We start from the raw sequence: 10,118 nt of genomic DNA, 5'->3' as shown, positions 1-10,118 counted from the left end.
CAGGCCAGTTATAATTCAACTGGTCTAGCTGAGCCATTAGAACCATTTGGTAAAACTTCCAACCAGTTGAACAGCAACAATACTTCAATACTGGTACGTCTGTATTTCCAATGTAAAGGCATTGGTAATAAGTAGACTTACATAATTGAATTAATCGAACAAATTTCGTATACTTGTACTTTATTGAAATTATTTTAGTTCATAGTTAATGTTTCCCTTATTCATGTTTAACTAAATGTTATTTATACGAAGTAGCGAAATGTCCTAATAACTGGTAATTTATATTTGTAGTATTTTCGAAATGAATTACATATAACTAAATCATCAGTAATTAAGAAATATGCTGTAAATTCAGATAAATTGTTTAAAAACATAGATCTGCACGCACCCCACATTCAATATGCAAATTAAGTGGTGTCAGCTGGTTCAACTCGAAATATGCCGACACTCAGTCATCAACCGGTGCAACTGGAAATATGCACACTCCAGTTATCAACTGGTGCAATGAAAATATGCCAACAGTCAGTTATCAACTGGTGAACATAGAAATATGCCAACAGTCAAGGTATTATCACCACGGAACTTAAATGGGAACTGTGAAACCATCAAGACACCCAAGAATAACTCATTTTCACACCTGGAAAACACGGAATACCCAGCTGATATAAATAATCCGTTTGAGTCACGAGATCATCACCGCGGAACTGCTGGCAACGTTGACTACCATTTAAATCGGTGTTTTAAGACACGTAATTATGACTAATTATTCACACCTAAAAGTCACGTATGCCCAGCTTAGATTAATATTCCGTTTGAGTCACGAGATCATCACCGCGGAAATGCTGGCAACTTTGACTACCATTTAAATAGGTGTTTTAAGACACCTAATCATGACTAATTTTTCACACCTAAAAGTCACGTATGCCCAGCTTAGATTGATATTCCGTTTGAGTCACGAGATCATCACCACGGAACTTATGGCAACTTTGACTACCATTTAAATAGGTGCTTTTAGACACCTAATCATGACTAATTTTTCACACCTAAAAGTCACGTATGCCCAGATTAGATTAATATTCCGTTTGAGTCACGAGATCATCATCGCGGAACTGCTGGCAACGTTGACTACCATTTAAATAGGTGTTTTAAGACACCTAATCATGACAAATTTTTCACACCTACATATCACGGATTCACAGCTTAGATTAATATTCCGTTTGAGCCAGGCGATCATAACCAAGAAATTTATGGTAACTTTGACACCATTTAAAGAGGTGTGTAAGACACCTCCGAATTACTAATTTAATATGACCAGAGATTCACGGACAGAACAATAAAACGATTAGCCGGTGTAAGTAACGTGATTATTACCATCCACCTTGGATAACCTGTGAAACCAATCGATAAAGGTGCTTACAAGACCAAATAATTACGTATTTATCGCCACCATCGGTTAACGGACAAAAAACTCGTTGCTTGGTCAAGTAGTTATTTGGTCATAAACACTTGATTTACAGAGGTAAGTGGAATCACGTTACTCCAGTCGCGTGATAAACTGGTGGTTTTTAGGTTAGATGAAAACGTGAACAGGAGTACCTTTTTTGTTTAAATGAAGGCACGTGTCGATAACGTTTAAATCTAGTTTAAAAGGCACTATACTTTAAAATCACTTAAAATACACTCCCGAAAGAGGTTACTTTTTAGTGTTCTGTTTATTGGGACGTTATGTTATATTACATTGTGGTTAGTTATGATACATGTATTTAGTAGTTTATGCTTTATCACGAATGTTAGCTCATAAGGATAACAAGGTATTTGTTTAGTAAGCACTGCTTTTTATAAGATGGGTACCTGCTTGCAATAGTTAATTGCTTGTCATTTATTATTAAGTGTGCGATGTTATTTCCGCACATTTGCATGGTTTGGGCCAAAATGTTAAGGTCAAGTTAGACACCTAATACCAAAGTTGAAAGGTCAACAGGACATCGATTGATATACTTTTCTTTGGCTTTGTTTTATAGTTCTTACGGTGACATGTAAAGTGACTTCCAAGTTGATGGCTAAATCAGCTAAATCGGCGTCATCTATCAAGTTAACGGCTTATTCGATATTCGAGAGTGAGATTGTAAGCCTGTAAAAACTTTCTTCAAGGAATGATGACCATAAAGGAAGCATGATTAAAGTGCCCGTATACAAGACCTGTGACTGTATTCATTTATGTGGTGTAAACGTGTCAAGATCGAGAGGGGCAGGCACACATATCGTATCTTTGTATTGACAAATTTGTTTATTTCGTTTAAATGTTTCTATTTAAAAGGGGTTCATGCCTTTATTAGAACATGAATATAACTTAATTTCCACAATTCTGTCAAAACACAATGTTACTAGTTCACATTTAATGGTTTTATTTTTTTACTTCTCTAGTTATTCTCATCATAATTGTATTTGGTACTTCAAACTATCCTATAATCATACAATATAATGTTGCTGTTTTGAATGTATCTGTATGATGAAAAAAGAAATTATTTAGTCAAAATGATATTTTGGGTGAAGATAACCTTTTAGCATTGGTAAACTTTGTAGCGTTTGAGACTGTGTACTAAATTTTATTGAAATACCCTACAAAGAGATTGTGTAAACTGACTTGCTTCTGATACTCTACTCACAAAACATTTATGAAAAACAGTGATGAAAAAAAAAGTAACCTTGATGATTATATTAGTCATATTTCCCGATGAAAAACTCCACCACCTTTTTTTTCTTCTCAAGAACTACCTTGTTTCGTTACAATCAACATATAACCTTTCAGCTAGAACACGATAACCATGGCGTGCAAGAAAGAGACTATACCACACAGTACTCTTTTGAATACCTCTTTTGTCTTCATGTAGACAATCTATGCAGATGATGAGGATGATGATGTAAAAGATAAAGACATTTTAGCATATTTACAAGTACTGTATAATGCTTGTAATAACCTTCGTATTCCGTGGATGTATACCTGATGAGTCTTTTCCACAAAACCCTAAATGTACGTTTCAAAATGCAATACAGTATTGATGATAATTGATGATGATATGTTTGGTATGAATTATTTGATATTTTAAATTTATATTTACCTCTTTTTTGTTTATTGTTGTAAAGAACTTATTGGCATGCACCCTGTAGATTTTCATTATGTGTTTGATCTTCTTATCGAAAACAAGATCAAACACATCATCATAATCTATAGAGTGCAACCAAAGATTTCTTAACAACAATTGAATTTTTTCAGGAAGCCTAACAATAAAAGCTGTTTTTGATTCCAAGAGTATCGTAGAGACGACAAACAAATAAGTATAATAATACGACGTCGTTAAGCGCGAGACCGTTCACTTCTTTTTCTCCCCGCCAAATAATCCGATCAAAAGAATTAACCGAGGGTAATCAACTGTTAAACGAATATATCATGAGTCCTTGAAAAATTAAATAATACTGCTTGTCAAGTATTATTGAAGAGCAGCAAAGGCGAACACGATTGTCGCTACAATTCAGAAATCGTTGATTCGATTGCTTTTCTCTCAAAATTACCATGAGATATCAAGCTACATAGAACTATGATCGACAAAAAAGATATTGTCTTAAAAACAGCCAGAAACATTGTAACTTGAATGCATAAAACATAATAGCAAATGAATAAGACTAGAATGAATAGGACACAAGTTAATTTTTACCATTTAAATCATTAAGTACCAAATACCTAAGCAAATTTCGAGCTAGATGCATATAATGGAAAGCTTAAAGACAATGATTCATGACAGATTGTCAATTGTCATTCCTTTAAAAGATAATCAGGATAATAAGGAGCAGAATGATACCTCTACTACTAGGCCTACGTTTACATGTATAATACTACACTACTACCATTGTTGAGTATCATGAAATTGTTTCACGCAATAAAAATCCCATATTGTTTATACGCGCGCAGCTACGAGCCGCCACTTCGTGAAAACAAAATCAAAGCGTTCTATGTAATTTGTGTTTTTACGAAATGATGGTTGTGTTAAAAGTTCAAACAGAGGAATAAACTAGAATTTAAATCGTCACGAAGACGAATAAGGTGGTCTGTCTAAGTCTTATGATAGATTTGAGAATGGGAGAAGTTATATAGACATGTAAACAATGATGATCGTGATGAACATGGTGATGATCATGATAGTAAAGGTGATGATGATGATGATGATAATGATAATGTTATATATTGATAAAAACGATGTTAATGATGATGATGATAATGATCATGATCATGATGATGTTGATGATGATCATCTTCAGACCATGATGATGATGATGATGGTGACATTGATGATGATGATGATCATGATCATGATATTGATGATGATGATGATGATGAGCATGAGCATGATCCTGACATCTGATTGAAAAAACATGAGGAAATATTTAGATAGCATATAGTCTCAGCTACAACATACTAAAATTTGGGAGAAAACTGTTGAATAACAACCGAGATACTGGTCAAAACATATTGTCATGCAGATTCATGTTTTGAAAAAAGTGACCTCCCATAGACATAACACTCAAATATAACAAATTATGCATTGTCGCCTTTAATCGAATATTTAACTATGATGACCTCATCCAAATGAAAAATAAATGGCATATTTCTGATACAGAATTATCTCAGCTACAACATATCGAAATCTGAAAGAAAATCGATCACCGATAAGTGAGATAATCTCAATTAAACAAAGACAAAAATGACGTCATCAACAAATTACATTTTGTTGAGTTTAGATGTCAATATGTTGACTTTGTTACACTTTGTACGAGTCAGGGTAGTATGAAATCATATCTCCAACTCATGCTTTCTCCAACCATGATATAAACATTGGGGGTCGATGGACTATCTGAAGAGCTATTTCGATTTTTAAAATGGCATGTTTTTGATCAAATTTGCATTATATTGCCCATAGCAGCACGCGCGGATTTTGAACTTTGACGCACGCTCTCGACCTTATGAAATATGAAGAGTAACTGAAATTAATGTAAATTGTCAATTACGTTAAGAGGAATCCAAATCATGTAAACATTTTAAATTTGACCTCTTCCGCGCACCTTGAGCACGCACACCGCGCGCGGGGACACGAACGGACGGAACATTTTGAAATGCTTAAAATGACCTGATTCGTACTCTCGTTTAATAGTTAAGTGATTTTGAGCAATTTTAAATTTTGACGCGCACATACGCGCGCGTCATGACCTTATTGTGACCTTTGATAACATGACCTGTTGACCCTTGACCTGAAGTATATGTGATATGAATGTGAATGAACTTTGAGTACGCATCATGAAGATATGATGGATAATGTGATTTCACAAAATGCCGCCTGGATGACGTCACGATAATTTGATGACCTTGAAAATGTTCCTGTCACGTCTCATGATGATTACTTATAACTATTTTAAAATTGAGAAAAATTGTGTGGATGGATATTGAGAAATCGGTTGCACAAAAAAGTGGAGAAATAAATAAAAATAAATAATAAACTAGAAATGTAATTCGTCATGGGGACGAAATAGGTGGTCTGTCTTTAATTTTTGTGATCATTGAAAATTCAAAAAGAAAAAAAATTGAAGAAAAAAAAATTGTTGGAGACGCCTGGACTCGAACCAGGGTTCTCGAGTTCTGAAGTCAAGTGCATTACCGATATACCAAAACATTTCCCATAGCGATTACACGTTCACGGAAAATGGAATCCTCAAATCCCACATTCCAAGTGAAATATGAGCATGATCCCGGCATCTGATCGAAAACTAAAGGGCACACTTGTGATAGCTTATTGTCTCAGCTACAACATACTCAAAGCTGATTGTAAACAAAGATAAAACGACGGAGATATTGCTCGCGAAAGACGAGAATGTAGAATCCAGTTTTGAGAAAAAGTCATGTCCCTTAGAGAATACACGCAAAATGTGAAAAATTGACATGCCTCCTTTAATCGCAAAAATACGCCATGATGCCATTGTCAAAATGAAAATTTGTGGTTACTGCATTTGTAGAAAATTGTCTCAGCTAAAACATACCAAAATTAATCAAAGTGAATCGTTCAATATTTACAGAGATACAATCAATTTTCCAAAAATCTGCTGACGTCATAATATGCAAATTGAAATTTTGAGTTCGGAGGCCATTATGATGACGTCATGAGTTAATTGAAGGTCAAATGAGACATGAAATCATATCTCCGACCCATACTTTATCAAGATATGAAAAATAAATTGGGTTCGCCTTGCATCCTAAAGAGCTACAATGGATTTTGTATAATCATGTTTTTGCCCGTATATGCTATGTATTACAATAGCTCGCACGCACGAAGATTATCCTAAACGGGCGCTTATTCCGTTATTAATGGGCATAAAAAGATAAACAAGGTATCAAAATGCTTGAAAAAATGTGCCAAATATGATGACAGAGAAAATTTGGCGATTCTACGTTGCAAAATGCAAAAACGCACGAAAACGCGCACGCATGCGAGTGTGCGCGTTTTTTTGCAAAATGCTTAAAATGGCCTGAAACGTATGCAAAATTAATTTGAGATGATTTTGAGCATTTTGAAATTTTGCGCGCGGGCTGACTCGCGGACGTACGCATGCGCGCGCGTTTTTTGACCTGAAATTGACCGGACGGATATTGACCTTAATCATGATAAATATCAATGAGAAACGCTTTTCCGTTATGAAGATATAATCATGAGTAAAAAGTACCAAAAAAAAAACACAAAATGGCGCCTGGATGACGTGATGAAGATTTGATGACCTTGAAAATGTTACTGTCACGTCTCATGAGAATGACCTATGACTGTGCCAAAATTGAAGGAAATTAATTGAACCGATCTTGAGTTATCCTGTGAACAAAAAAGTGTGAAGAAATAAATAAAAATAAAGAATAACTAGAAATTTAATTCGTCATGGGGACGAATTAGGTGGTCTGTTTTCAAGTCTTATGATAGATTATAATATTTACTATATTGAGAAAGGGAGAAGTTATAACTTATATAGACATGTAAACAATGATGATCATTATGATGATCATGATGATGATGATCTTGATAGTAATGGTGATGACGATGATGATGATTATCATCATCATGATGATGTTGATGATTATCATCAACAGACCACGATGACGTCAGACTGAACAAAATGAGAGAACATTTAGATAGTATATAGTCTCAGCTACAACATACTAAAAAATCAACTAAAATCAAGCCGAAATAACGGCGATATTGCTCGCAAAAGATAAGAATGTAGAATCCAGATTTGAGAAAAAGTCATCTCCCATAAGGATTACACGCAAAAAGTAATGGATCAAGTGATAATAGGGTAATAATAAAGTAAATATGGTTGTTTATTACATTATTTGCGATTCTACGTGTTTTAATATTCAAAGGAGATGGTACAGTGAAAGGTCAAAAAGAAAAAAAAGTGAAGAAAACAAAATTGTTGGAGACGCCCGGACTCGAACCAGGGACCTCGAGGTCGGAAGTCAAGTGCCTTACTGATATGCCAAAACATTTCCCATAGAGATTACACGTAAACAGAAAATAGAATTCACAAATCCCACTTTGTAAGTGAAATATGAGCATGATCCCGGCAGTTTTGAGAAAAAGTCATGTCCCATAGAGAATACACGCAAAATGTGAAAAATTGACATGCCACCTTTAATCGCAAAAATACGCCATGATACCTTTGTCAAAATGAAATATTGTGTTGACTGCATTTGTAGAAAATTGTCTCAGCTAGATCATATCAAAATTTGGAAGAAAATCAATCAATATTTACAGAGATACAGTGAATTTTCCAGAAAAATACTGACGTCATAATATGAAAATTGAAATTTTGAGTTGGGAGGCCATTATGATGACGTCATGAGTTAATTGAGGGTCAAATGAGACATGAAATCATATCGAAAATTCATACTCTATCAAAATATGGAAAAAAATTGGGTTCACTTTGCATCCTAAAGCGCTACAATGGATTTTGTATAGGCATGTTTTTGCCCATGTATGCTATGTATTACAAGAGCTCGCACGCACGGAAGTTATCTTAAACGGACGCTCATTCCGTTATTAATGGTCAGAAAAAGGTGAACAAGGTATCAAAATGCTTGGAAAAATGTGCCAAATATGATGACAAATTGGCGATTCTATGTAGGAAGAAGCAATTACGCGCGAAAACGCGCGCGCATGTTCGTGAGCGCGTTTTTTTGCAAAATGCTTAAAATGGCCTGAAACGTATGCAAAATGAATTTGAGACGATTTGGAGCATTTTTATTTTTTGCGCGCGCGGTGACGCGCGGACGTACGCATGCGCGCGCGTTTTCTGACCTGAAATTGACCGGACGGATATTGACCTTAATCGTGATAAATATGAATGAGAAATGCTTTTCCGTTATGAAGATATAATCATGAGTAAAAAGTACCAAAAAAAAACACAAAATGGCGCCTGGATGACGTCATGAAAACTTGATGACCTTGAAAATGTTACTCTAACGTCTCATGACAATGACCTATGACTGTGCCAAAATTGAACGAAATTGACTAAACTGATCTTGAGTTATCCTGTTAACAAAAAAGTGTGAAAATAAATAAAAATAAATAATAATAATAACTAGATATGTAATACTTGTTTGGAACAAGTATAGGTGGGCTGGTCAACTAAAATTTGAGACAAAATAGAGCAAAAATAAGCGAGATACTGCTTACAAATTCTTAAAAAACAATATCATGTAGATTCATGACTTCACCTTCTATAGGCATAACACCCGAATTATGAAATTTCTGACATGAGGCTTTTCACTATGATGACGTCATCAAAATGAAAAATGGTTTTCAATGAGCTTGTAGAGAATTGTCTTAGCTACAACATATCAAAATTTGAGAGAAAATTGATCAATATTTACAGAGATACAATCAATTTTCCATAAATATGCTGACGTCATAATATGCAAATTCATATTTTGAGTTCCAAGGCCGTTATGATGACGTCATAATATTTGTAATGGCCAAATGAGACATGAAATCATATCTCCGACTCATACTCTATCAAAATATGAAAAAATATTGGTGTCCAGTTGCATTCTACAGAGCTATAATGGATTTTGTATAGGCTTGTTTTTGCCCATATATGCTATGTATTAAAAGAGCTCGCGCGCACAGACATTTATCTTGAATGGACGCTCATCTTGTTATTAATGGTCATAAAGAGATAAACATGGTATGAAATTGTTCGAAAAAATATGAGAAATATCATGAAAGAAAAAAAATTGCGATTCTATGTTGTGTAATGGTCTTACGCGCGAAAACGCGCGTGCATGCGTGTGTGCGCGATTTTTTTTTTTTTAATAAAATGCTTAAAATGACCCAAAACGTATGCAAAAAAAATTAAGACGATTTTGAGCATTTAAAAATTTTGCGCGCGTTTTTTGACATGAAATTGACTGGACTGATATTGACCGTGATCATAAAAAATATGAATGAGAACTTACCGTTATGAAAATATGATCATCACAAAATGGCGCCTAGATGACGTCATCAGTCAAGGCCAAGGTTGAAAACCTTACTTTGTTTTGTCCATATGGCTATACATATGTGTGCTAAATATCGAATCATTTGATTGAGCCATTTTCAACTTATCTTGCTAACAAAAAAGTGGGTCGACATAAGAAAAATAAATAAATAAACTAGACATATAATACTTGTTTGGAACAAGTATAGGTGGGCTGGTCAACTAAAATTTGAGACAAAATAGAGCAAAAATAAGCGACATACTGCTTACAAATTCTTAACAAACAATATCATGTAGATTCATAACGTGAACTAAATTCACCTTCTATAGGCATAACACGCAAATTATGAAGTTTTTGACATGAGGCCTTTAATCAAAATTTTCACTATGATGACGTCATCAAAATGAAAAATGGTTATCACTGCGCTTGTAGAGAATTGTCTTAGCTACAACATATCGAAATTTTGAAGAAAATTGATCAATATTTACAGAGATACAATTAATTTTACATAAATATGCTGACGTCATAATATGCAAATTCGTATTTTGAG

This window comes from Strongylocentrotus purpuratus, unplaced genomic scaffold (assembly GCF_000002235.5).
Source record: "Strongylocentrotus purpuratus isolate Spur 01 unplaced genomic scaffold, Spur_5.0 spur5_scaffold_18, whole genome shotgun sequence".
Classification (NCBI taxonomy): Eukaryota; Metazoa; Echinodermata; class Echinoidea; order Camarodonta; family Strongylocentrotidae; genus Strongylocentrotus; species Strongylocentrotus purpuratus.
The sequence above is the reverse complement of the archived record's forward strand: the minus strand, read 5'-3'. Positions refer to the sequence as shown.